The sequence below is a fragment of the Plecotus auritus genome (genome assembly GCF_963455305.1).
Source record: "Plecotus auritus genome assembly, chromosome: 6".
Lineage (NCBI taxonomy): Eukaryota > Metazoa > Chordata > Mammalia > Chiroptera > Vespertilionidae > Plecotus > Plecotus auritus.
In genome coordinates, this window is record NC_137773.1 from 53,682,933 (window position 1) to 53,710,883 (window position 27,951).

The following is a 27,951-nucleotide window of genomic DNA, read 5'->3' on the forward strand; positions in this document are numbered from 1 at the left end:
TAAACTAGAAATAAAAAAAATCTGGAAAATCCCCAAGTATTTGAAAATTAAGCAATACAGTTCTAAATAATTTTACATATCCAGATGTTACTCATAGGATATATACATATATGCACATATTTGAATCAGAATGAAATCACTGTCCTACATATTAAAAGATATCTGGAGGAAATTTTATATTAATGCTTATATTAAAAAAGAAGATCTCAAATCAATGATCTAAGCTTTCACCATATAACTAGAAAAAGGGCAAATTAAACCTAAAACAAACAGAAAAAGAAAATAATGTGTGTAATAAGCATAACTGATAAAGATTTAGTCTCCAGAATATATTAAAAATGTTAGCAAAACAACCCAATGGGAAAAAAAGCTTACCAAAATATCAAAATATATAAACAGGTACTTCAAAAATATCAAACACAGATTGCCAAGAAACAATTTAAGGGAGCCTCAACTTCACTAGTTATCATTGAAATGCAAATTAAAACCGAATGAGATATAAGTATATAACCATCAATAAGTAAAAATTTTGAAGTCTCAAAACCTCAAATATTGATGAGGATTTAGAGCAATATAAACTTGTATGCGCTGTGGTGCTCTAATCACAATGGAAAATAATTTTGTAATATCGAGTAAAGTTGAACAGTAATTCCACTTCTAAGCTCTATTCCAGGGAAATTCTTGCAAACACATACCAAAAACATAGAAGGAGGTTCACAGCAAATCAACTTCTAATAATAAAATATTGAAAACAGGCTAAATGCTCAGCAATACAAAAGTAGATAGATATATTGCTGTCTATTCATTCTATATAAAATGGATTGTCATCTCACATATCAACATTGATTAACTTTACAAACCAAGTATATAGAAAAGGAGGAGAAAGAGTGAGGAGGAGCTGAAGGATGGGGGTGGGGTGGGTATATGATGGTACTTATAGAAAGCTTTGAAACATGTAACATAATACTCTAGTTTTATATTATGTAGGGGTGCAATCACAGAGAAATGCATGATAAATACTGAAATCAGAAGAGTTATGATGTCTGGGAGGAGGGTTTTGGGAGATGTGATCAGGGAGGGGAACACAGAAGCCTTAAAACCGGGGCTATGACCCACATGGGGATTCACCTCTGTCTTTACTGCTCATTTTTCCTCCTGGGAAATGTCAGGGTACTTGGGAGGCTATCACCACTGTAGAATAATTATATTCAAAGTTTTGCAACTAGGCCCCTATTCTCAGGAACAGGGATCTACCCTTATTTTATATCATTCAAAAACAATAGCAGAATAAAAACAAAGGTTTCGGGGAAAGGTTCGCTTTGAGAAAAATGGACATAAATTGACAAATTTGATATTTTACCTGAAAAAACAACAACAATCGGGCATTTTTTAAGGTCAAGGCCCTCCTGGCTTCTCATGAGGCCCCTGACTAAGCAGAGGGTAGCTCCTGTCAGAGCAATGGATTAGCATTCAGGGGCAACATTTCTGCCCAGGAAAACCAATTGCATCAGAGACAATTGAATTGTCCAGGCCTTCAGTATTGTTTTCCTACCAATATTAAATTCAGTGAGGATCTGCTTTGTCACAGAAGAAAAAAGATGAGAGTTGTCAGGGCTCCAATTTTATCAAAAGTCCAGCTACTGGGGCTCAGTTCTGAACCAGCTGGCAATGTTCTTCTCAGCTTTACCCCGAGGAAGCAGCCCTGACATGAAACAGAACAGAAGATCCGTGGATTTAGCAAAACCAAACAGCAACAGTCTTTTAAGGCTTTGCCACTTAAAATATGGTCCCTGGGCCTGCAGTGTCTGCATTCCCTGGAAGCATGTTAGAAATGTAGACCGTTGAGCCAGACCCAGATCTGCTGAATTTGAATCTGCATTGTAGCACAGGTGATTCTTGTGCACATTCAAGCTTGAGAGGCACCACTTTGAGACATAGAGGACCACCAGATTCCAGATTTGTAAACTAGGGGAGGAGAAGAGGGAGTTCCAGCTAATTAAAAAAAAAAAGTCAATATGGACTAAACGGGCCATGTCACTTAGCCAGACTTTCTAGACGGATGGCAGGAGCTTTCATGGATCCTGGCCTGGACACTTCAGTCTCTCCAGCCACTGACTCACTTCCAACCTCCAGCACTCCTTTCTTCCCAGGATCTCCTAATCTCAGTATCTGCCTGGGACCCCTGATACCTACCTATTCTCTCACTTACTACCCAGCCTCGTGGTGATGGACTCTTGCCAGTGACCAGTCTTAACCCGGCCTAGATTCCATGCCCACTCTTACTTCATTTTATCTTTGCTCTCTCCAGCCTCAGCTCTGCTGCCTGACTCTTGGCAGTCTATTCAGCTCTTGGCAGGTTAGACCCAGGTACCTCCAGGGCTAAACAGAGCCAGGTCATGGCATGCCACACTTTGAAAAGTGTTGGAGCTTGGCAAGGACACTTATATGGCAGCTCACAATAAGAACTGGTGACTTAATGTCCATCCATGCAGGAGCATCATCCAGAAATTTGCTGAAAATGTCTGGACTGGGTTTTAGGGCACAAAGCAGTTCAAACTACTGTGACACAATGAAATAGGGAGAAGGGGATGGGATGGTGACAAGAGAACCAATTCAATAAAATATAATTGACCAGCATCATACACTTCCCTTTGTTCCCTATAAATACCAACTCAAAGGGGCTCTACTGATACCCATCCAGTCTTTACAAAGTTCTCTTCACCACCACTTCTGAAGTTCATTTTAGCCAAATTTTCTAAGGACTTATATGCCTTTCTGAGTGCACATTATGTGACATTCTCTTTGTCATCACTCTATATGAATTAAATTAATATTCATAACAAATTTAAGATATTAACTCCAGCCTTACCAGTGAAAAACTGAAGGTTAAGAAGTAATTCGTTTCAGGACACATGTACTAATTACAGAACCACAGATGTGAACTTGCGTGTCTGATTTCAGAGCATTCTCTCTGTTCTTTTTACCATGTCATTTAATTTTGCCCTATCAAAATTTATAAACTTTTATTATCCCTTAATAAAGAAATGAGGGCAATGGGCAGAGAGAAAGAAGGGAGGGCTAGGAGACATTTATTTATGCTTTCATTTATGTTACTTTCTTTCTTAAAATAAAAACCTCTGGAAAACCTATAGTCTGTCAATATAGCATTTAATGCCTAAGTGCCAGAACCAGGGAAGAGAAAACCAGGTCATGGTAGATGTTTTATGGTTCTATTTATAATGTCATTTCTGATGGAGACATACTCATCCCTTGTTCTTTTACTTGGTCCTGATATGAATATATTTTCAGTGGATAGCCAGCATGAAAAAAAAAATCAAGAATAAAAATTCTAAATAATTGAAGTTTGAAAATAGAAACTAATGATTGAATGCATCCAATTCTCCAGGTCCAGCATTGTGGTTACTTAACAAAGGAAAAATATTTTCTTCCTTTGCTTCTTTGAATCATAGGGCTCCCTTTTGGAGATCACAGTCCAGGAAAGTAATAACCTCAAATTGTGATGAGTATTAACTGATCATTGAAACTAGCAAAATCATTGTGTTCAAAAGGACAGAACACAACACAGCAATGGAGAGAACTCCATTCAGCAAGCAGAGGGACTATGCCTTTGGTTTATTATAAATCAGAGAACAGTCTGTTGCTCAACTGTTTCAAATTAGGATAAGAACAATGTTGGTGTCCACTGTATAAAAAGTAAAATCGAGTCTGTTTTGATCCCTGTGACAAGGCAACCCATAATTCTGAGAACTCAGAGGGCTCTGCCTCAACACTGCATCAGATCTGAGCCAGAATTTACATTGTTTCCCACAGTGACCTAATGTCCTGAGGTGGGGGCACCTGGACCAACTTTGGGAATACAGATAGTCAACCATCAGATATGTGAGCAAGTATTCTGTGTTAGTCATAAAGATGAAAGCATCCTGAAGAATTATAAAGCGAGGATGGGAAGCATGCTTGATTTGATCTCAAGCATCCCTTTGCAACAGGTTGGTTACATATGTCTACCTTTAAAATACTAGGATAATATATTTCAAGAGAATACAGCATTGAAGAGATTTTAAGGAATCGGGGTCATCCCATTTAGGGTATGAGAACACACAGGCCCAGAAATGGGACAGAAGAGCTCCTTGTACCCAGCTTGCTAATGGCCCCACGGGGATTAAAGAGAAGGCCTGTGTTCTGAGGTGGGCTTTGTGCCCTTGTCTTCAGTGTGACACTCTTGAGTGCTTGCTTCTCCTATGTCGCCCAAAGGATTAATGAAAATGGGATGTTTCAGAAAAGGGGGATGTCTCATGGAAACTTTTTCTTCTATAAATACTTCATGCAATACATTGGGTTTTGTTTACTTAAGAAAAACTTGTAAAACCACATCTCAAGCCCCAAATCTACTTTAAAAAACAAAAATTGCTATCACACGGCAAAGGTTTTAAAAGCTACCGTAGTACAAAGGGGTTATATAGCAATTCACTAGATGCTTCGGCACTTTTTTAATGGCCTTTACTATCATCTGAAAAAACAAAGTTAAACACAGGAGTTTATTGTCTACACTTAAGATAACAGGGTTGTTTTTCTGATAATTTTATTTAGCAAGGGCGTATTCCATACACAATGACTCCAAGCAGCCCATCTCAAGCCTTGCTTGAGAAGCAGAGATGTATAGAGAGTGTTTTAATTTGGTGGAAGGTTGGTTTTTTTTACTTTTACTAAATAAGAGTTCTCTGAGGAAGTGCTGCCTCAGCAACATCAAAGATTCAAAAACCTTAAGAACACTATCACCCACGTATCCAAGGCCTGTTAAATACCATGTGCTCAAGCAAAACTGAAACCGAAGCTGATTATATCCTCAGGGCATTTTTAATACAGACATCATCTATTAATTCTCAGACTGATTGAATTCCTTATGATGATACATTTCAGGTTCAAATTAGTAGGAACTGAATTATCTATAGTTTCTGATGATTAATTGCTCATTTTCTTTTGAAATTTGAAATTTCAAAGGAAGACAGATAATGAATTTAATTAAAATTTTATCTTTTGCCTTTTATTATGACAGGCAAGAATAAATGTATATATGTGATTATTCTAATTTCACTTTAGCTCTCCAGAGAAGTTCACAGAGTGCCTGAGGTTATAATATGCCATAGCTAAGTTTTCTCAGTCATACTGTCTATGAATTTTATTTTTCACTACCAGAAGTTTCCTTAAACTCTAATATGTACCCATTTACACATTCTACCTTAAAATATAATCCAGTAACACTGCATTACAGTGTAAGAACAAACAATAAGTAATAAAAAAATTCAATTCCTAAATTTGAATTGGGCACAATATCTACAAAAAGAATAAGGCTGAGCAGTGAAGTTCCAAGCCATTGTTCCATTTGCAAACTCATCTAGCATTTCTCTGCGCCTCTCATGGAACTAGAGAAAAGCATGGATTTTTGTTTGTTTGGTTGGTTCGTTTTTTATGTTTTTTTAAAATAGTGATTTCAAAGAGGAAGGGAGAGGGAGAGAGAGAGAGAAACATCAATGATGAGAGAGAATCAAGCATGGATTGTTTTAACAAATATTCTCTGTAATATGGGCTGACATTCTGTGATCATGGGGAGTATAAGAAGGATTGCCACTGAGGCAGTATGGTATTCAAACTCAGCTTTTATGTGAAAAGTATGTTATTAATTTATGCCTAAATACTGAATAAGACAACCCATGTGGACTTTCTTTCTTTGTTTCCCATTTTCTCAATCTCAGGCTGTGGTTCTCCAACTTTTAAGATTGTTTTGATCCCAGATGTAAGGAGAAGTAAGAAAAGAAAATACCATAATTATCAATTCATGGGACATGTATTTATTGAGCATCTACTATACAGGATGTACTGTTGTAAATGAAAACGTTTCCTTATATATCCTGTCATTGCCAAAATACTAATTTTCAATCATTAAATAGCACCACCAAGGAACACCCACACCCCACACCCTTCTCTCCACCTGCCTCCCACCCTTAACCCCCACCTCCCACCACCCCACCAATTTTAGCACTTAACACTCCCTGGCTCTTTTCCCTTTAGTGAACTACTTTGAGAATTTCTCCACCAGGTTTTGTTCCCTTGTCTGGAAACTTAATAAATGTGATTTTGTTTGACAATTTCTTATTGCCATTCTGGGTCTTTCTTTTATCATTTAACTCGGCGATAGTCTAGTATGCACATCTGAGTCCCTCTCACAAGCACTTATTATTACAGTAATTAGCATGAGAGAGGTTATATGGCAAAGTGGCTAAGAGGCCTATTATGAATCCAGGCAGCCGAGGCTCTTCCACTTATGTTGGAACACTGGGCAATTTACTTAACCATACTGTCCCTTGGTTTCCTCATCACAAATGGAGACTATGCTAATATCTGTCTAATTAATTGTGAAGAGAAATAAGTGGGTATATGAAAAGTTTTCAGGTGTTCCATCTTTTAGCAGAAATGGACCAAAGCAACTAAACGCTGTATCTCCCATTGATTATGAGTAAACACACACACACATACACACACACACACACACACACACACACACACAAAGCTACCTGAGGATTTAGAAAAATAAGCAAAACCAGGATAATCATGAGGAGTTAAAACTTGGAGAAATTTTAAACCACATGAGGGTGAGTTTTTCATTTTCCTCTCTGTTTTTCTTGTGGTTTTGACCTGAAAGCAGATCCTAGTTTTTCATTTTTGTTTTATTTTGTTTTGTTTTGTTTTTTACATAGGCCATAAAACTCTGACAGATGTAAAAGGGTTAAAATCATGCAAGTATTTTCAGAACATAATGGGTATTAGGGTAGCATAATAGGTATTAGGGTAGACAAAGAAGCCAGACTCAAAGGGTACATCCTGTATGATCCAACCTGCATGGCATTCTGGAGAAGGTGAATTACAGAAACAGAGAGCAGATCAGTGGTTTCTGGTGGTTGGAGGAGCATATCAGACATTGCCCATAAGGGGGTAGAACATGGAAGAATTTGGGAGGATGAAGTGTTCTGGACTTTGATTGTGATAGTGAATACATGACTGTTTCCATTTGTCAAAAATTCTAGAACTGTACATCAAAATGTGTGAATTTCACAGTGTAGATTTTAAATAGTAAATATAAAACAAAAATATTAGAAAATATAGCACATTGTTAGTAAATATAACTAGCATTATTAATATTAATATTTACTATTAGACATGGCTAGACTAATGGAAAAGTACCCTAAAAGGGGTACAATTGGACTGCTTTGATAATAACTAATGTGAATTAATCAAGAGAAATGCAGAGACATAAAAGGAAGCAAAAAGAAATCTGCTCCATGAAAGACTAAGAAGGATAAATTGAGAAAGAAATATTAATTTATAGGGGCTAAGAATCCAAATTACTAAAATTGTTTAAATCCTCACTGGAGGATATGTTTCCATTGAATTTTAGAGAGAGAAAGGGAGAGAGAAAAACATCGATGCAAGAGAGAAACATTGATTGGCTGCCTACTGAAGTGCCGCAATTGGAGAGTGAACCCACAAGCAAGGCATGTGCCCTGACCAGGAATCAAATTTGCATCCTTTTTGGTGTATGAGATGATACTCCAAAAAACTAAGCCACCTGGCCAGGACCTAAATTACTAATATTTAATTGATAAATTCAAGTTTGAGCCTAAGGGCATTGATACATAGGGGATCTCTTGGGCTTGGGGTTTGGAATAAGGAAGCAGTGGAACAGGCTCTGTGGAGAGGCAGTGCCCAGCATCACCAGTGTATCCACATCATAAATCAGGGGAGGTACCTAAGGTTACAGGGAGAGGGAGGCAGTGTGTTCTGGGAATTGAGCACCTAGACCACTGGTACAGAGCCAGGCTTCTGACTCTGAGAGACAGAGCAGCCAGAACTAAGGATACATTCAGAAAGCCAACCGGGCTCAGACAGTGGATGTGACTGCAGCCTGGTGCTCATGCCACCAGTAACCCAGACACCAGTGTGGAAGCAAGCAGCACACTGTGCCAGACGTCCACTCCCGTGGTGTTGTTTGTTTTTTTTTTTAAATAAAGGTAACAGGATGGAGTAGAGGATAGAGGATAGAAGGAAATAGCCATTAATATAGGTGGCTGGGCTTTCGCTGGCTCAGTGTCAGGATCACAGATGGAGAACAGGAATAGTACCTGAAAACAAAACAGAAAACAAAACAAACAAAAAAATCAAAGGGGTTAAGATAATCATCTCAGGAGATACCTGAGACCGTTTCATGGAGGAGATGATATCTGACCGGACTTTAAGAGATGTGTACTTCAAAAATGTGGGGATTGATTAAGGGAAGGGAGAGGAGAAGAGAGGGAAAAGAATGAGGGATGAAAAAAAAAAAAAAAAAAAAAACAGGGGAAAAAATACTGAAAAATGGAGGCAATGCAGGCAATGACAAAAAGCCACCATGCAGAATAGGCATAAATAACAGGAAGTGAACTCATGTGATGGAAGCAGAGTATGCTGGAGAAGCAGCAGGAAGTGGGTGCACTATCGCCATGTGAAATCATTCCTGCTTCAGATGTTAGAAGGGAGTTTGTAAACCAGGGAATATAACAAGCTGGGTGATCCAACTTCCTGGTGCTATTAGTTCACAGCTCCATTCAATTCAACAAATATAGTACTAATTGAGCAACTATCATGCCTAACAGCATATGAAGTATTGTAATTCTGGCGCTATTAGTTCACAGCTCCATTCAATTAAACAAATATAGTACTAATTGAGCAACTATCATGCCTAACAGCATATGAAGTGTTGTAATTCATAAATAATATGTCGCTATGCCCTTAAGTGGGGTTGACAATCTGGAGAGAGAATCCAAAATATCTATGAGAAAAAAATAGCTTGAGTACCAGGATTTGAGGTTTTGCCTCCAGGGTACAGAATCAATAAGCACAGACTATTGCAAATACTAAACTCTAATATCAAGCACAGACTATTATTTGCAATAGTCTGTGTTTGATATTTTAATACTAGAAAATTCATGCACTGGAGGGGGAGTCCCTCAGCCTGGCCTGCCCCCTCTCACAGTCCGGGAGCCCTCAGGGGCAGGAGGCGACCTGGCAATCAGCGGGGAAGGTGACACCCTATTACACCTCTGCTGCTGCCACTGCCGGCAGTGCAAGCCTCAGCCAGCCCTGGTTATCTGAGCCTCAGGCGGCCCTGGGTGGCTAGGCAGCTGCCATCCAAGGCTTGCCTGCGCCTTGAGCCGGCCCTGGGTGGCTGGGGGGCTGAGGGGACTGGGGGATTCCAGAGGCAGGTGCATGGAATGGCCAGGCCTGCTTGGGGGCAGACCTGGCCTTGCCACACACCTGCTGCCCCAGCAGGGCTGAGGGGACTGGGTGCCACCACCTTGTGGCTGTGGGCACCACCATCTTTAAGGGTGAGGCAGTCAATTAGCATATCCCCTCCTTATTGGCTGTGGGCGTTGCCATCTTTGAGGGCGGGGCAGTCAATTAGCATATTTCCTCCTTATTGGCTTTGGATGCTGCCATCTTTGCGGGCAGGACAGTCAATTAACATACTCCCTCCTTATTGGCTGTGGGCACTGCCATCTTTGTAACAGTGTGAGGGTCAATTAGCATATTCCCTCTTTATTAGATAGGATATATCCTCAAATTTAGCTTTGTTTCCTTTTTACTTTCTTCTTTTCTTCCTTTCTAGACCTTAATATATTTAGATCTGCTACTACATAGTGGTCAGTGTGTCCTGTCAAAAGATAAATCAGAGAGAAACCACATTGCAAAATGGGATTTAAAAATTCTATTTTAGAGATGGGTTTATTGATATTGAGAATAATTAGAAAATTTGTACAGATAGGGAACAAGTTAAGGGGCTGGGATTTAACTCAGTCCTGAAAACTTTAAAACCACTGTTTTTACACAGAGCAAAATATGACCCCTGAAAATTACAATGTGTAGAGATTAAAAAGACTTGTCATTTGGTTGAGAAAATTCCTCCTGAAAGAGGAAACAGTGAAATTTCAACTTCATGCCAGTTGGCCTCAGGGGCCAACTCATTTTAACATAGGTGATTATCCAATTTGGCTGGAATATTACCATTTCTATTTATCTCCTTATTTCTATGTTCCATGTTGGTCTTTTTGCTTTTTTCTTTGTTTTTCTTTTTTAATCTATTTTCAGTTAAGATTTCTAATTAGATTCCAAATTTGAAACACATCTCTAACGGAAAGCAAATGGCGAGAGTAGTAATTAAGAGACAGCTGTCTCTTGTCTTTCTGGGGATGAAACAGGCTTTTTTTTTCTAATTTATGAAATCCTAGGGAACTTTTCATGATTTTTTTTCTTATTTTTGAATAATAGTTAACTGAATTGAAAGATACTGAATTGATTTTAAATAGTCAATGCCCTTTCCATCACAGATGCTAAGCACCTTTCTTCTGAAACAAGTATAGGTTAACTCATACTCCGGGCCTTGAAACGTTTATTGCTGCAAATACAAAATCTCTGAATTTTATATCAAATAAAATCATTCCCAGGTGCCACATAGGCATTATCCCAAGTTATTTTTCTCACTTTAACTCTTTTTTAACTTATGAAAATTTTACAGATCAAGAAGAATCAGCCTTTTCAGTGGAAAGGAATGATTCAGAGCAGCTGAGACGCAAACAGTATTTTTTTGTGGTTTTCCTTTGTTTAAGAGAACAAATATTACTAATATTGATATTGAAAATTACTTAGTAAGCTCTTACTCCAGTGCTCCTTATTGGTACTTAAGGCTCTATTGTCACATGTAAAGTATAATCAGACTTTGAAGCAATTCACCATATAATTCAGGTCATGAAAAATCTTCTGCCTGAAAAAACTAAACCATTGAAGCAAACAGACTTCTTTTGTTGCTTGAATTATCTAGATTCTAGAAAATTACTCTTATAATTTAATGTGCAGAGCCATAAAATAAGTCAATTACTTTAAAGCAGGCCAGCCTCAGGTGTACAAGGAACCTCTTAAAACACATAGTTCCAAGAAAGAAACTTTTAAGTATTTCCTAGTTAACCTGGCAATAACTGCGAACTCTCAAGTAAAATTATGGTTCACACATACACATACACATATGTATATCTATATCATATACGTATTTATTTTAGAACTTCCCCGAACCTATAGTATGTTAATGTGCATTTAAAGCTCTAGTATTACAGTATTCAAAAATTTTTAAACTTTCTTGACCCCAAACCATTTTATGCAGAACACGTCATGGAATCAGTGTCCAGATGAATGAACACATTTGAGAACCTCTTTGCAGAATAATAACACATCTACACCATGCTTTGGCAGGAGATGAAAGAAGGTAGGGTTGGGTGATATATTTAAAAGCATCTATATTCTGGGGATCAGTAGAGAAGACCAGATAACACTGCACCGAAATGCCAAGGGCAGGAAGTGGCCAGGCAGAGCTGGTCCCTTACCATGGCCGTTAAGGCCCTGTGGCTCTTTGGCCATTTCCCATATTCATTCTCATCCTATTTTCCACCCAGCTTCCTCCTATGTCTCTCTCTACCTCTTAGACTTTCCTACAGCTACGTTCCCCTTTTTTCAATCACTTTATTTATTCAATGCTGTTTCATTTGCCTAGGACTCTCTTCCTCACACTTCAGCTCTTAGATCAATGTCATCTTCCAGAAAAATACTCTGTGTATACAGTCCACAGTAGACTCCTCCCTTGCCACCAATATGTTCTCCCACAGAACTCTGCTATTTCTCCTCCCAGCATTAATCACAGTTTTCACTCATACATTGATACCTGCTTGTTTATTTCAAGTCGCCTCCACTGTAAGCGCCAGGGGTCAGGACAGGACGAAGCCCATCAGATTGGTCAGTTCTATAAAATCACCAAATATCTCATAGAGGACTGTTTGCCATATAACAAGCCTTTAATAAATATGTGCTGATTTAATAATAAATAATAATAATTACTTAGTTAATTCCTTCACATTTATGTCTAGGCCTAGCCTAACGAAAACCCTTGACATTGATTAATGTATTCATGGAAATCAATCCATCTTTAGAATATGGTCAGCCACCCATAACATGTAGTCACACATATTCTAATACAACAAACTGGTATTTCTGCAAAATATTTTTTAAATAACAGGGGCTATAAGATTGAATTAATCTTCCGTCTAAATGAATATTATGTATCAGTTACTGAGAATCACTCTTGTACCTGCTCTCGTTGTATTCCTCAAAGAGCTCTGCTCTTTGGTTTGCTTTGCTGATTTCAGAGCTCTGTGAAGAACAAAAGGACACAACATTAGGGCTGGTGTTTCACTGGGAAGTTCTCTTACAAAAGCATCCCTAGCTAACATACTTCATATGTTGGTTATGCCCATCGTTCCAAACTTGAGGACTTACATCATCAGCATAAAATCCATGGAACAGGACTAGTTCTTTGTATTTCAAATGAACCCGCTTCATTCAGCTCACAGAACACCACCAGAAGGAATTATAGCTGACCCTTATTTGCTTACATGAGCCAGAACTATTCTAAGTTACATGGATTAACTCACTTATTCCTCATAACCACTGGAAAGGCCAGGGTTACCTCAGCAGTTCCAAGTTAGGCAAACCCTGCACATTCCAAAGAAAGGCCTGCCATCCACTCCTGGACGATAAATTCTGGAATAGTCTGCCTGGTAGAGTTTTTGTATGCCTGAAGCTGTGGCCTATGCTGTTCCACTTTGACCAGATATATTTATGGTGAGCACCTGTGTTTTGCTTGGGGGAGCTGGAGTCTGAAGTAGGAATAGCTGAGGTCAACCATCTAGTGCTGCAAGCTTATGTGACTGACCCCTAATAAAACTACAAGTGACCCCCACTAAAACTCTAGAGACCAAAGTTCAGTTGAGCTTCCCTGGATGACCACACTTCACTTATCCTTGCAGGTATTGTTGCTGGGAGAATTAAGTACATCCCGATGTAACTCCACTGGGAAGGGAGACCTAAGAGTTTGCAGCTGGGTTTTTACTTTATGTGTGTTTCTATTTGCTGATTTGAATCTATTTCCTTTAGCTGTAATTTACAACCATGGCTATAAATATAATAGCTTTTCCGAATTGTGGGAGCTCTTCCAGAAAATCACCCAGCCTGAAGGAATCATGGGGTGTCAGGAGAGGAAGGTTCTTTGCGGTGTCACAGGAAAGAATTCAGAGACACACACACAGTGTTGATGGCAAGATTAATTAAAGTGAAAGTACACTCCTGGGGAGAGAGAGAGAGCATGGGCAGGCTCAAAGAGCAGCTATACTGCTCCCTAGGGTTATGCTCCTTTTATTCTCAGATGTATCATGGAATTAAATACAAATAAAGTAGAACACAAAAAATAAAGAAAAACTGTAACTGATTATTTGTGTGTGTTTTTGGAGAGGTCAAGTGTACTTCTGAAGCTTAAAATTTCTAAAAAAAAAGTTTAGAAAGAAAATGCCTGGAAGATTAGACTATGTTAAAAAACACTTACCTGAGTTAAAAAAAATGTTTAAACTAAAGCAGATTACAATTATTTATAACAAATGCAATACACCAAAAATCTACCCCATATAAATAATAAGTACAAAAATATCAAAGCATACTTCACAACTTATTAATGAAGAAACTTATTAATGGACATATGGGAAAATGTCTAACTTCATTAGTACTCAAGGAAGTAACCATTAAACAATGATCAACAATATCTCATCTAACGGATTGGCCAAGAAGAAAAATGTTCATGTTTGATGCCATTTTGATATTGCTCTGCGTGTCACCTTTCTACAACTCCTAAGAGCTCTAAAGTATTCCTACCCTTTCCCAGAAAATCTAGGAAGCATTCTCACCACATATAATTTACACAAGGTGCTCATTTCAGGCACACCCCAGTTTAACAGCCTCTAAACCATAATAACCTTTAGGAAAGTGACTCAAATATTCATAATGGCATCATAGGTGCCACGCCCAGGACGTAGGAGGAATGCAATAAACGTGTTAAATATATCAATGAATTAATGAGCTTATTTCTTCATTATTAAATAAAAGTATGATAGTCTTCTCAAAAAATGTTTTCATACTCTTTGATCTAAGATTACTATGCCAATTCTGAGATTCTATTCTAGGGAAGTAATGCTAAATGTATTTTTTAAAGTTCTATACATAGAGAATTAGTACAACATGTTACTTAAAATAGGAAAAAATATAGAAATAGACTAAATATAATAGAGAAATGTTTGAAAATATTGTTATAACAATTTGGTGAAATACTATTTTAGCATTAAAAAGAAGAGTTTAAAGTTTAGATTTTTTAAAGGCTTATTCCAAAATGTTAAATGTGAAAAGCAGGATTTAAAGTTGTATATTTGATATATAACAGGCATAGTATTGTGGTTAAGACTCAGCATAAAATCTCACCTTCACTAATACTTAACTATATCTCCATGAACAAGTTACTTAGTCTTCTTAAGCTTCAGATTCCTTGTTTATAAAATGGATAGTAACAATATTACCTATATTAAAATGCTATTTTCATTAAAAGTCAAATTAGATGACTCAAAGTGTTAAGAGTACCTATCATATAATAAGTATTCAGTAATTGCAGCTATAGTTGATAATTAAACTATTAAACAGAAACAAAGCCTATGCATTTCAGATAGTCTAGATACTAATATACCAATGCATAGGCAGTAGTTTTTCTGTGGTAGATTTTTAGCTTTTTGGAGCCTTTGGGACATATCCCCTAGGTTTGGAAAATATTCCGCCTTACAAGTCTACTCATCGCTAGGATGGACGCCAGAAATCGACTTCTCAGTCTTCATTACATGTTAAGGGCCTAAATTATCCTGAAGGGGTGTATGTTGAGAATATTTGGGTGGAAGTGTAAGACCTGGACTTTTCTGGTAAGATAATGTTGTACAAGGCTTCAATTCAAAAGCACGTGCTTCTCAGAATCTCTCTGATAATCCATTCCAAAAGCTGACATCTTTGCTAGCTCCCAGAGGCAATGGAGGCACAGTATGTACCATCAGGCCCACATCAGCAGTGTGGGCGGTGGCACCTGTGCCAGCATCGGTAACTGGGTGTGTATCCTGGAGTGGTGCTCATATGCATGTGGTTACACTTGGAACTCCTGAGCCAGTGGGTGGGTTGCCTCCAAGTCTGAGCTTCTGGTCATTAAGACTTTAACAGATTCTATGCACTTTTGCCTTTAGCAGCCCTTTTCTCCATATCACACACACACACACACACACACACACACACACACACACACACACACAGGTATATGTGCATATAAATTGTTTATAACTGCACTGATATAAAGATAGATAGATATATAGATATATAGATAGATAGATAGATAGATAGATAGATAGATAGATAGATAGATATAATAATACTATGTAATAAAATTTTTCAACCCAATATTTTTTCTTCAGTTCTTAAAAGAAATGAAAACATTTTCATGGACCCCTAAAAGCATTGCAGGTCATTGGCATTTTGTCTACTGTGCCTGATAGAAAAGTTGGCCCAACTTAATGTTTTTAGGCTAATTCCTTTTCTCTTTCAACCAGCTTGAGTATTCTGTTTGCAGCTATGAACACTGATGGTACAGATGGTGAAACCAGTGAAATTTTTACTTTTAAAACTTGCTCAAATTTCTCCAATACTTTAAAAAAGCAAGTATTACTTACCAAAGGGAAGATGAGACATTAAGAAAATCTGACTTTATCACCAATTTATAGCATTAAATGACAGTTTACATGCATATCTCAGAATCTCAAGCCAGAAGGGGACTGCAAAGACCATTGTGATCAATTACCTGTCATTTGAATCATCTATACCTCATATCTTGACCAAACTGTCATATTCAGCAATACTGAGCTCAGTAGTTCACTATCTTAGGAAGAAAATGAGATATTCTATTTCTTCATAGCTTTGACTACCAGAAAGTTATTCTTTAATACTAATCCCAAGTACCTATTTCTGAAACTTTCTTTTTCCCCCCTGTATCTGCAACATCTGAGTATTCTTCATGCTCCCATTTTAGATATCCAATATCAGTGCCTTGGAATCATTGCATAGCAACCCAATTCAAAAGACCTATATATCTTACTCCACACACTTGATACTTTGATTCTGCATCAGTCTGTCATTTCCCTGGGTAACCTGTTGCTCCAATGCAGAGATGCGAATTGCTAAATCAGAGGCACTGTATCTTCTTTCTCTTCAGATCACAAACTCATCATTTCTTTGACTCCCATCAAAGGAAAACAAAATTGCACTGGTCCATAGTTTTAAATGAAATTTGGATCTTAATGCAAAATGTAAATATTAATGTTTTAAAAGGAAAACTCTTCTACTTCGTTTTTCTTGAAGAAGCTAGCCAAAATGGAACAGTGAACAATGTACAAAACTGGGAATCTAGAAATACTGATTCTAAGTATTCTAAGTCTTGATTCTGCTATTAAATTCCACGTAATCTATAAAATCCAGATCCCTCTGTCCCTTTAGGAAAGACTCAATATTTGATGACTTGATTTCTAATAAAGAATTCAATCCCTATGTCAATAGCTATACAAAGAAAGTAAAATTAAAATAAAACTATTGAGCAATATCATGTCATTTGTATGTAAGATTTGGCTTTAACCAACAAACAAGAGAAGTATTAAGTGTGATTCAAATCAAAAGTACACCATCATTAGTTATCCCTTGATTGCCATGAAGTCTGCATTTTTTCTGCTCTTAGAAACCAATAGATATATATGTTCCATACTCACAGATAAGAGTTCCTATCATCCCCCAAAAATACAGAAAGATTCCATAGACATAAATGATGACAAAACCTGTGTCTACATTAACTGAAAGTCCTTTCCTCTGATTTACTTGTTCAAAACATACTGGGTTCTTGTATAAGTTGTGGTAATACTAGCTTTTGTAATAATCATGAAATCTCAGTCACTTGTTTAAATTATTAATTCATTGATCCAATTTTTGGCTGAAGGGGAAGGAAAGGAGTTATGCTTTATGAAGTCATTTAGGAACGAAGGCTGAGAGAGACCCACCATCTTGAGGGCAACCTGAATATGAGCATCCAGCAAGGAGACTAGAAGAGGGAGAGAATGAGGATGACATGGGAGCACTTTATGGAGCAGGTCTGAAAGTGTCACATGATCTGCACCTTGGAAGGGAGCCAGGATCTCTGATAGACAGCTGCCATCGCCATCATAGTCCTCTATAGTTAAAGATTGTGGTGCGGTGGTTGAGCATCAATATACGAACCAGGAGGTCACAGTTCCATTCCCAGTCAGAGCACATGCCCAGGTTGTGGTCTCCATCCCCAGTGGGGGATGTGGGCAGGAGGCAGCCAATCAATGATTCTCTCTCATCATTGATGTTTCTATCTCTCCCTCTCCTTTCCTCTCTAAAATCAATAAAAATATATTTATTTTATATTTATTTATTTATTTATTTATTTATTTTTATTTTATTGTCTAAAGTTTTACATATGTCTCCTTTTTCCCCAATTAACGCGCCCCCCCCCCCCCCGTCTCTCCTACCTCCAAGGGCAAGCTCCCACCGCCCCAGTGTCTGTGTCCATTGGTTACCCTAATATGCATGCATACAAGTCCTTTGGTTGATCTCTAACCACCCCTTCCCCTGCCATTTGTCTCTGGATCAATTTTTGTTCATCAGTTTATGTTGATCATTATATCCCACATATGAGTGAGATTATGTGATACTTACCTTTCTCCAACTGGCTTATTTCACTTAGCATAATGCTCTCCAGTTCCATCCATGCTGTTGCAAATGGTAAAAGTTCCTTTTTTATATATATATAGTGGCATAGTATGCCATTGTGTAGATGTACCATAGTTTTCTGATCCAGTCATCTGCTGACGGGCACCTAGGCTGTTTCCAAATCTTAGCTATTGTAAATTGTGCTGCTATGAACATAGGGGTGCATATATCCTTTCTGATTGGTGTTTCTGGTTTCTTAGGATATATTCCTAGGAGTGGGATTACTGGGTCAAATGGGAGTTCCATTTTCAGTTTTTTGAGGAAACTCCATACTGTTCTCCACAGTGGCTGCACCAGTCTGCATTCCCACCAGCAGTGCACGAGGGTTCCTTTTTCTCCGCATCCTCGCCAACACTTGTCGTTTGTTGATTTGTTGATGATAGCCATTCTGACAGGTGTGAGATGGTATCGCATTGTCGTTTTGATTTGCATCTCTCGGATAATTAGTGACTTTGAGCATATTTTCATGTGTCTCTTGGTCTTCCTTCTGTCTTCTTTCGAAAAGATTCTATTTAGGTCCGTTGCCCATTTTTTTATTGGATCATTTATCTTCCTTTTATTAAGTTGTATAAGCTGCCTGTAGATGTTGGAAATTAAACCTTTATCAGTGATACCATTTGCAAATATGTTCTCCCATACAGTGGGGTTTCTTGTTGTTTTGTTGATGGTTTCTTTTGCTGTGCAAAAGCTTTTTATTTTGATGTAGTCCCATTTGTTTATTTTCTCTTTGGCTTCCATTGCCCTAGGAGCAGTATCAGTGAAGAAATTGCTTTGGCATATGTCTGAGATTTCTCTTCCTGTGGATTCCTCTAGTATTTTTATGGTTTCCCGTCTTATATTTAAGTCCTGTATCCATTTTGAGTTTATTTTTGTGTATGGTGTAAGTTGGTGATCTAGTTTCATTTTTTTGCATGTATCTGTCCAATTTTCCCAACACCATTTATTGAAGAGACTGTCTTGACTCCATTGTATGCTCATGCCTCCTTTGTCAAATATTAATTGCGCATATTGGTTTGGGTCGATATCTGGATTCTCTATTCTATTCCATTGATCTATATGTCTGTTCTTGTGCCAGTACCAGGCTGTTTTGAGAACAGTGGCTTTGTAATACAGCTTGAAATCTGGTATTGAGATCCCTCCTACTTTATTCTTCTTTCTCAGGATTGCTGTGGCTATTCGGGGTCTTTTTTTATTCCAGATGAATTTTTGGAGAGTTCTTTCTAGGTCTGTGAAATATGCTGTTGGTATTTTAATGGGGAGTGCATTGAATCTATAGATTGCTTTGGGTAGTATGGACATTTTGATGATGTTGATTCTACCAATCCATGAACATGGTATGTTCTTCCATCTGTTTACATCTTCCTCTATCTCTTTTTTCAGTGTCCTGTAGTTTTCCGCATATAGGTCTTTTACCTCCTTGGTTAGGTTTATTCCTAAGTATCTTAATTTTTTTGGTGCGATGGAAAATGGGATTGCTTTTTTAGTCTCTCTTTCTGTAAGTTCACTGTTGGTGTATAGAAATGCCATAGATTTCTTGGCGTTAATTTTGTATCCTGCTACCTTGCCGAATTCATTTATTAAGTCTGTTAGTTTTTTGATAGAGTCTTTCGGGTTTTTTATGTACAATATCATGTCATCTGCAAATAAGGACAGCTTTACTTCTTCTTTTCCAATTTGGATGCCTTTTATTTCTTCTTCTTGTCTAATTGCAATGGCTAATACTTCCAGTACTATGTCAAACAGGAGTGGTGAGAGTGGGCATCCCTGTCTTGTTCCTGTTCTTAGGGGAAATGGTTTTAGTTTTTGCCCATTGAGTATGATGTTAGCTGTGGGTTTATCATATATAGCTTTTATTATGTTGAGGTATGATCCTTCTATTCCCACCTTTTTGAGAGTTTTTATCAAGAAAGGGTGTTGGATTTTGTCAAATGCTTTTTCTGCATCAATTGATATGACTATGTGATTTTTATCTTTCAATTTGTTTATGTGATGTATCACATTTATTGATTTTCGGATATTGAACCATCCTTGCATTCCTGGGATAAACCCTACTTGGTCATGGTGTATGATCTTTCTGATGTACTGCTGGATCCGATTTGCTAGAATTTTGTTGAGGATTTTGGCATCTACATTCATGAGGGATATTGGCCTGTAATTCTCTTTCATTGTGTTGTCTTTATCTGGTTTTGGTATTAGGGTGATGCTGGCTTCATAGAAGGAGCTTGGAAGTGTTCCTTCCTCTTGAATTTTTTGGAATAGTCTGAGGAGGATAGGTTTTAGTTCTTCCTTGAATGTTTGGTAAAACTCTCCTGTGAAGCCTTCTGGCCCCGGGCTTTTGTTTGCCGGAAGCTCTTTGATGACTGCTTCAATTTCTTCCATAGTTACTGGCATATTGAGCTGTTTAGATTCTTCCTGATTGAGTTTTGGAAGGTTATATTTTTCTAGGAATATGTCCATTTCCTCCAGGTTGTCCAGTTTGTTGGAATAGAGTTGTTCGTAGTATTTTTTAACAATCCTTTGTATTTCGGCGGGATCTGTTGTTATTTCACCTCTTTCATTTCTGATTTTGTTTATTTGGGTCCTCTCTCTTTGCTTCTTGGTGAGCCTGGCTAGAGGTTCATCAATCTTGTTTATCCTTTCAAAGAACCAGCTCTTGGTTTTGTTGATCTTTTGTATTGTTTCTTTGGTCTCTATGTCGTTTATCTGTGCTCTGATCTTTATTATTTCCTTCCTTCTGCTTACACTGGGCTTTTCTTGTTGCTCTTTTTCTAACTCTTTGAGTTGTTGGGTTAGGTAATTTATTACCCCTGTTTCTTGTTTTTTGCAGTAGGCTTGTAGAGCTATGAACTTCCCTCTCAAGACTGCTTTCGCTGTGTCCCATAGATTTTGGATTGTAGTGTTTTCATTGTCATTTGTTGTCATGATGTTTTTTATTTCTTCTTTGATCTCTCTGGTAACCCAGTCATGGTTTAATAGCATGCTGTTTAGTCTCCATGTGTTTGATTTCTTTGGGTTGTTTTTATTGTAGTTGATTTCCAGTTTTATGCCACTGTGGTCTGAGAAGATGCTTGATATGATTTCTATCTTCTTGAATTTGAAGAGACTTTGCCTATGTCCCAACATATGGTCTATCTTTGAAAATGACCCATGTGGACTTGAGAAGAATGTATATTCTGTGGCTTTGGGGTGAAATGTTCTGAAGATGTCAATTAATTCCATCTGGTCTAGTGAGTCATTTAGGATTGATGTTTCTTTGCTGATTTTTTGTTTAGAGGATTTGTCCAATGGTGATAGTGGGGTATTGAAGTCTCCTACTATGATTGTATTGCTGTCAATCTCTCCCTTGATATCCTCCAGGAGTTTTTTTATGTATTTGGGTGCTCCTGTATTGGGTGCATATATGTTTACCAGAGTTATTTCTTCTTGTTGGATTGCTCCCTTTAGTATTATGAAGTGGCCTTCCTTATCTCTTGTTATGTCCTTCAGTTTGAGATCTAATTTGTCAGATATAAGTATTGCTACCCCAGCTTTTTTTTCAGTTCCATTTGCCTGGAAAACCTTTTCCCATCCCTTCACCCTCAGTCTGTGTGCGTCTTTTTTTCTGAGGTGGGTTTCTTGTAGACAGCAGATATATGGGTCGTGTTTTCTTATCCAATCCATTACCCTATGTCTTTTGATTGGGGCATTTAATCCGTTTACATTTAAAGTTATTATTGATAGGTACTTATTTGTCGCCATTCCTATTCTTTACACCTGTGTTCCTTCTTCGCTTCCTATTTCTTTTTTTTTTTTTTTACAGCAGACCCTTTAGCATTTCTTGCATTGCTGGTTTGGTGGTAATAAATTCCCTTAGTCCTTTTTTGTCTGTGAAGCTCCTGATTTCACCTTCAATTTTGATTGACAGCCTTGCTGGGTACAGTATTCTTGGATTCAGACCCTTCCTTTGCATGACTTTGTATATTTCATTCCATTCCCTTCTGGCCTGATGAGTTTCTGTTGAGAAATCAGTTGCTAGTCTGATGGGGGTTCCTTTGTATGTAACTTTCTGTCTCTCTCTGGCCGCTTTTAAGATTCTTACTTTGTCGTTGGTGTTTGCCAATTTAATTATAATGTGCCTTGGCGTCGGTCTTTTGGGGTTCATTTTGCTTGGGACTCTGTGAGCTTCTTGGATTTGTGTGGGTTTTTTCTTCTCTATATCAGGGAAATTTTCTGTCATTATTTCTTCAAATAGGTTTTCTATTCCTTGCTCAGCTTCCTTTCCTTCTGGAACCCCTATTATGCGGATATTGTTTTGTTTCGTGTTGTCCCAAAGTTCCCTTAGGCTCTCCTCCTGCCTTTTAATTTTTTTTTCTAGAAGTTGCTCTACTTGGGTATTTTTTTCCATCTTGTCTTCTAGCTCACTGATGCGGTCCTCTGCTTCTTCTAGTCTACTCTTGATGCTTTCTATTGAGTTCTTTATAGCAGCGATGTCATTTTTCATTTCTTCTTGGTTCTTCTTCATTTCCTCTTGGTTCTTGCTCATATTGTCAAATTTGTCTTCCATTCTTTTCAGCCACCTTATGACCATTTCTCTGAATTCTTTTTCTGGAAGGTTGCTTGCCTCCATTTCGTTTACTTCCTTTTCTGGTGATGCCTGCTTTTCTTTCATATGCGGGCTGTGTCTTTGTCTCCCCATGGTCTCTCTTCTCTGAGTGTCTGGTTATGTAGTTCTCTCTCTCCTGCGTCGATTTAAAGGCACAAAATACAGCACTACCAGGTACAACACACAAGGCACTGAACAGAAATGTATTCACGATATTAATAACCTCCAATAAAGGTGACCACCAGAGAAAGGCAAATTAGGGGATAGTAGAGAAAGAAGAAGAGGAAAAAGAAAGAAAGAAGAAGAAAAAAAAAAGGGGGTGTCAAAATGAAATTGGGAAAAGGGAAGAAAAGAAGAAAAAAAAGTAAGAGAGACAAGAAAGAGACTAAGAGAGAAAGGGAAACAGACTATATATATTGGGGATAAAACTCCAATAGAACAATCACTTATCCCAGCAAATGCCAGCAACAAGTACCTGGGGATTAATACAAACTACAACACCAACTAATATTGAGTGAGGCAAGGGAAAACAGAAGCACTAAACAAACAAAAAAATAAACAAAAGAAGAATAAGCAAAACAATCTCACAAAAAAGCATAAAAATTCGATATAATCTACATTCAAATGAACAACAACAAAAGGACAGAGAGAAAAACAATTTTTTGGATAGTTAAGACAGCGAAGAGAGAGGTGTGTATGGACTTGGAGCAGGGGATTGGAGATTAGATATATAAGTAGGGTGAAATTTTTAAAGGGGGTAAACAGAAAGAATAGGGAAAATCTAAAGCAGGAAAGGGGTAAGATAAACAGGACACTGAAAAGGGAAAAGTGAGGAAGAGAGTGATGGCATAAAGGTAGATTTGAGATAGAGTAAAATGATGCTAAAGGAAAGATAAAAATAGAATGTAGAACATTAATCCCAAAACAAAATGAAGAGAAAATAAAATGACACTTAAAAAAAGAAAAAAAAAAGATAAAATAGCAGTAGTAATAATACGGATTGAAAATAAAAATGTAATAATTAAAAAGGTAAAATCAAGTGAGAAAAAAAATTAGTTTCTTGAGTAAAAGATGCAAAAAATGAAAATAAAAAAATAAAAAATAAAAATAAAATGTGGAGTAGTGAAGGTCATTCACTTCCTCTGTTGTTCTGTTTGGCACGCCTGTTTCTCAGTCCGGACAGTATTGCAGTTCCCTGCGTTCCACTGCTCTTCAGTGATGTAAACCAGTCCTGATTTTAAGCAGGCGGTGTGTCTTAATTCGTATTCCTTTATTTTTGATTACACAAGAGTCAATTTGTGATTCAGCCCCTGGGTGGCAGTGTTTCTGGATTGACTTCCGGGTTTATCTATGGCCTCTCTAGGGAGTGTTAGAGCCTTCTTTCCCCCATTTGTGGGAGTGGGCTGCCTCAGAGCTGGCTCTCCGATGGTCACTCCCCGCTCCGATCCCCAGGTTCCAGAAAAACAACTTTCCCCTGCAGTCTCCCAGGGTGTCCCCAACTGGGTGAACCTATGAATTGGGCTTAGTAATCAGAAGCAAGAATTTCAAGAGGAAAAAGCCCAAGTGTGCGCACTCCGTGGCTGCGGGTAAGTCTAGCACACCCCTGAAATTCTTAGGGTGTCCCTGCACTTCAGATCAAAATGGGTTGCTTTTTAGAGAGCCCTTCTGTTAGCAGCTCTGAGGACCCCCTTCCACATTCACAGATCACGCCAGCCCCAGCAGCCACCGATTTTTCTAGGCACAGACTTCCCTGGTCCTCCAGCTCCCGCAAAACGCGCGTTCCTCTCTCGCGCTGGGACCAGAGACCTCACCTTATCCTAGGCGAAATCTGACCTTTCCGTGGTGGAGTGTAGAGCTCCTCTGAACCCGTGTGTTTGCGCCAATTGGGGAGCGTTGTTCTGGGGCTCGCAGCTGTTCCGTGGGTGCCGCAGTTGTGGATTCTCAGGCTTCCGATAAGCTCCACTTTCCAGTTCCAGATGGCGCAGACTCCGTGTCCAAGCCCGCAGCTCCAGGAGGGGACCCAGCCGCAGTGGGAGCTGCCAGGTCAGGGGAACCCCATCTAGCAGTCTCCCACCTTCTTCTGGAGTTCAGCTGTCCCCCAACTTGCCAACAAACACTCCTAGTGCGATCCTCAGCTGTTCTTTCTTTCTGCTCCGGGACAAGGCTCGGAATACGTCTGTCTATTCCGCCGCCATTTTTCTCCCCCTCGCCTATGGAGTATTTTAAGATTTTTATGGTTTGCCATCTTACATATAAGTCCTTTATCCATTTTGAGTTTATTTTTGTGTATGGTGTAAGTTGGTGGTCTAGTTTCATTTTTTTGCATGTATCTGACCAAATTTCCCAACACCATTTATTGAAGAGACTGTCTTGACTCCATTGTATGCTCTTGCCTCCTTTGTCAAATATTAATTGAGCATATGGCTTGGGTTGATTTCTGGATTCTCTATTCTGTTCCATTGGTCTATATGCCTATTCTTGTGCCAGTACCAGGCAGTTTTGAGAATTAGTACAATATGTTACTTAAAATAGGAAAAAATATAGAAATAGACTAAATATAATAGAGAAATGTTTGAAAGAAGACCCCACTTATACTGACTGAGACTCTTGAGTCCTTAAGAAATTCTGGTATGTAAAATGTTTAAATGTTTAAAAGCAACTAGTTTAATGTATAAATCTGGTTACTTATTCAGACATTTACTCAATAACATTTTACCTTTTACTATATAAAAAGAGATATGGTAGTATAAAGAATAAAAAACAATAGATTCATATAGTAATATACAATGATCAACAATGGGGTCTTCTGCATTTTTTAAAAGCTCCTGTTGAGTTGGTTTCATTAGCTTTTGGAAAAACATAAGACTCAATATGCTGAATCTCAGGTAAAACTATTAAATCACATTTCAGACAAAGACACAATGAGCTCAGTGGTTTTAATTACCCACACATAAACTGACAGGCATATGATATAGCACTGGAAGTTTTTGAAAGAACTGAGATCCATTTCTTAGAACAAGTAGTTAAAATTGCTCAAGAAGGGAACATCTATTCCATTTGGTGTGGTCTAGTGCATAGGAAGTCATGAAAGAGATGACTGTGAGGAGCCCCAAAGTCATAATCATCACAATAGCATTACCTTTAGTACCCTCATGAGGGTGAGGAAACACAAGAAATCGTTAAATGTTACAGAAAGAGACATATGGCAGCAATGTGTAGGTACTAGTTGGGAAATCTTGTTAAATTAAAATAGAGAAAGTCAATAGCCTATAAGAATTCTGGTGATTGCTTACCAAACCCCTTCCTCTGAGCCCAGGAAAAATGCATGCTGTGGGTGAGAACCATAGATAGGCATGGCTAATAAAGGGAAATAACGATGTCATTGTCAGGGAAAAGTACATGGTTTTCCTTGTTCAAACTTCAATCCGCTCTATCAATTTTGAGCTAATATAGCTGTGAAATTTTGCTCTTTCGAATGGTTTCATGCACAAGCAGTAAACTATACCAGTCAAATGCCATAAACTGTCACGTGTTACAAATCATCTTTCAAAACCTGGAAAGACAGGCAGAGTGAGGATGACAGGAAAAGCTTCAAAATAGCCTCCAGATCAACCCTTAGTAGGAAACAACATTTGTTTGTAGCAAAACAACTTACACAATTATCTTTCAAGGAATGTCAAAGCAGATAAAAACACTTTTCTTTTTCAATATATCAAAGGAAAGGAGACAGTTGGAGACTCAGTGAACTGGTGATTATGAACTTTCAAAGAGAATGCTTATGGCTTAGGGTTCTGGAAAAAAGGTCAGACTACATCTGTCAGGCTGCTTTTTCAAAATAAAAGATTTTAGGAGACACCACATAGTCACCCCAAAATGGTAGATTAGACGTGCAGAATAAAATAATTATACACTAATCTAACCATAAAAGTTAGCATTTTTGAGAATTTATTATGGTCAAGGCCTATGCCTAAAAACACTGTCTCATTATCATTCTTGCTTTAATTGTTTAGAAAGGCCGATTGAGGCCCTAAGCACTGAGGCCAAAAGAAGAAGGTCAAGAACTAAGAATAGATTTTAAAACTTAATAATAAAAACTGTGGTAAAAATATAAAAAAAATTAAAATACAAAGAACAGACCAGAATAACATCCCTTAAGGGAGATAGATCTAGGCAGGTTTTGAAATACAAGTTCTTGCAGAGTTCATAATGTGAGCAACAGGGAAACCACACCTTGAATATCTAGATGGCTCTAGAAAGAAATTTCAGAAACCGGAGTTTTATTTGAGCAACAATGAAACAAAAATCGGTGTCAAAAACTCAGAATTCCATTGGGCCTTTTCAGTGTAGCTCCATAATTGTAGATGACAGGAAGTCTGGTGTTGCAGTTCCGGGAAGCAGTGTTGTATGCTGGAGAAGCTCATCCAGCCCATGAGAGCCACGTCTCCACCAAATATGCACTGTGTGACATCTATTGGTAGCATTAAATCAGCTGCAGTGGGAGTATTTATACCTGAAAAATGGGTAAACATGAAAAATCAGGACCTCCTGTTTTCCTTTCTTTTCCCTCGAGAGATCCAGTTTTCCAGCACACCAGCACCCTAATGGAATGTGTCAAGACCTTTGTGAACTATGACTCCAAAAGAAGGAACAATTTAGAGGAGACACACTAAAGAAAATCCAAGCAGGAGAATGATACAGCTCATCTGGGCCTGCGTTAGATTTCTCTAATCAGATGACAAAATACTGCTGAGATAATGTTATCCCATTCTGAGAGGTGATGATAAATGAATTTGTATGACTATTAGATGCTTTTGGTATATCCAGAAATAGATGACTTGTTGTGTCTCACTCTAAGAGCCCCTCTAATAAAAATTCACAAGAGTGTGTTAGAAAATCACATGCCTGGACCAAAATAAAAAAGAAAGAAGATTCTCAGATGCAGCAAACTGTACCTGTGCTATGTGAAGCAGAGAACAAAAAGAGCCAATTTAAGAAGCAATTAAATGGTTTAATCTTCATCTGAGTCTTCCTCCAAAGTGCGAGGGATCAGTATGGGGGATGAACATTAGAGTTAGATCATTCTCCTTTAAAAAACATGATGCAAGAGAAAATATTTCTACTGTCCCTAAAGAGATAGAAAATAATTAAGGCCTGAAAAATTGAAAAAGGAAACCAGAAAAAATAATTTTTAGAACATATGGTCATCACTAGACTGACTGCTACAACCACTAAGGAAGCCAATTCTACCCAAGCTTCTGAGTAGACCCTCCAAGCTGAGACTGAACAGAATGAGAAATTGAGAGAAGAGAAATTTCAAAGTTTAATTTATTTGGGTTTAACTTCATATATTATTTCCCCGTTGTTAGTGGTTTTATAGCATTTAAAAAAACTATTTACATATTATTAGAGCATCTTTAAGTTGTCTTATGTTACAATTGTACAACTTTGATAAAATATATTGGAAATGTAGCCAGGCGTGAAAAATAAAAAACTGAGTATATTTTTAGCTTAGGGCACAGTAAGGTTCTGGA

At 38.0% G+C, this 27,951-nt stretch overlaps 1 protein-coding gene across 5 annotated transcripts in view; it reads right to left on the reverse strand.

Moving 5' to 3' along the window:
- Positions 1-27,951, reverse strand: part of INPP4B (inositol polyphosphate-4-phosphatase type II B) — a 616,104-nt gene that overhangs the window by 303,984 nt on the left and 284,169 nt on the right. For 4 of the 5 annotated variants that reach the window (XR_013960877.1, XM_080673789.1, XM_080673788.1 and 1 more), the window contains exon 3: positions 12,242-12,303. The exons of the other annotated variant lie outside the window; for it this stretch is intronic. The gene's annotated coding sequence lies outside the window, so the exon portion shown is untranslated. The remainder of the gene's footprint in view (positions 1-12,241; positions 12,304-27,951) is intronic. 5 annotated transcript variants of the gene reach the window in all.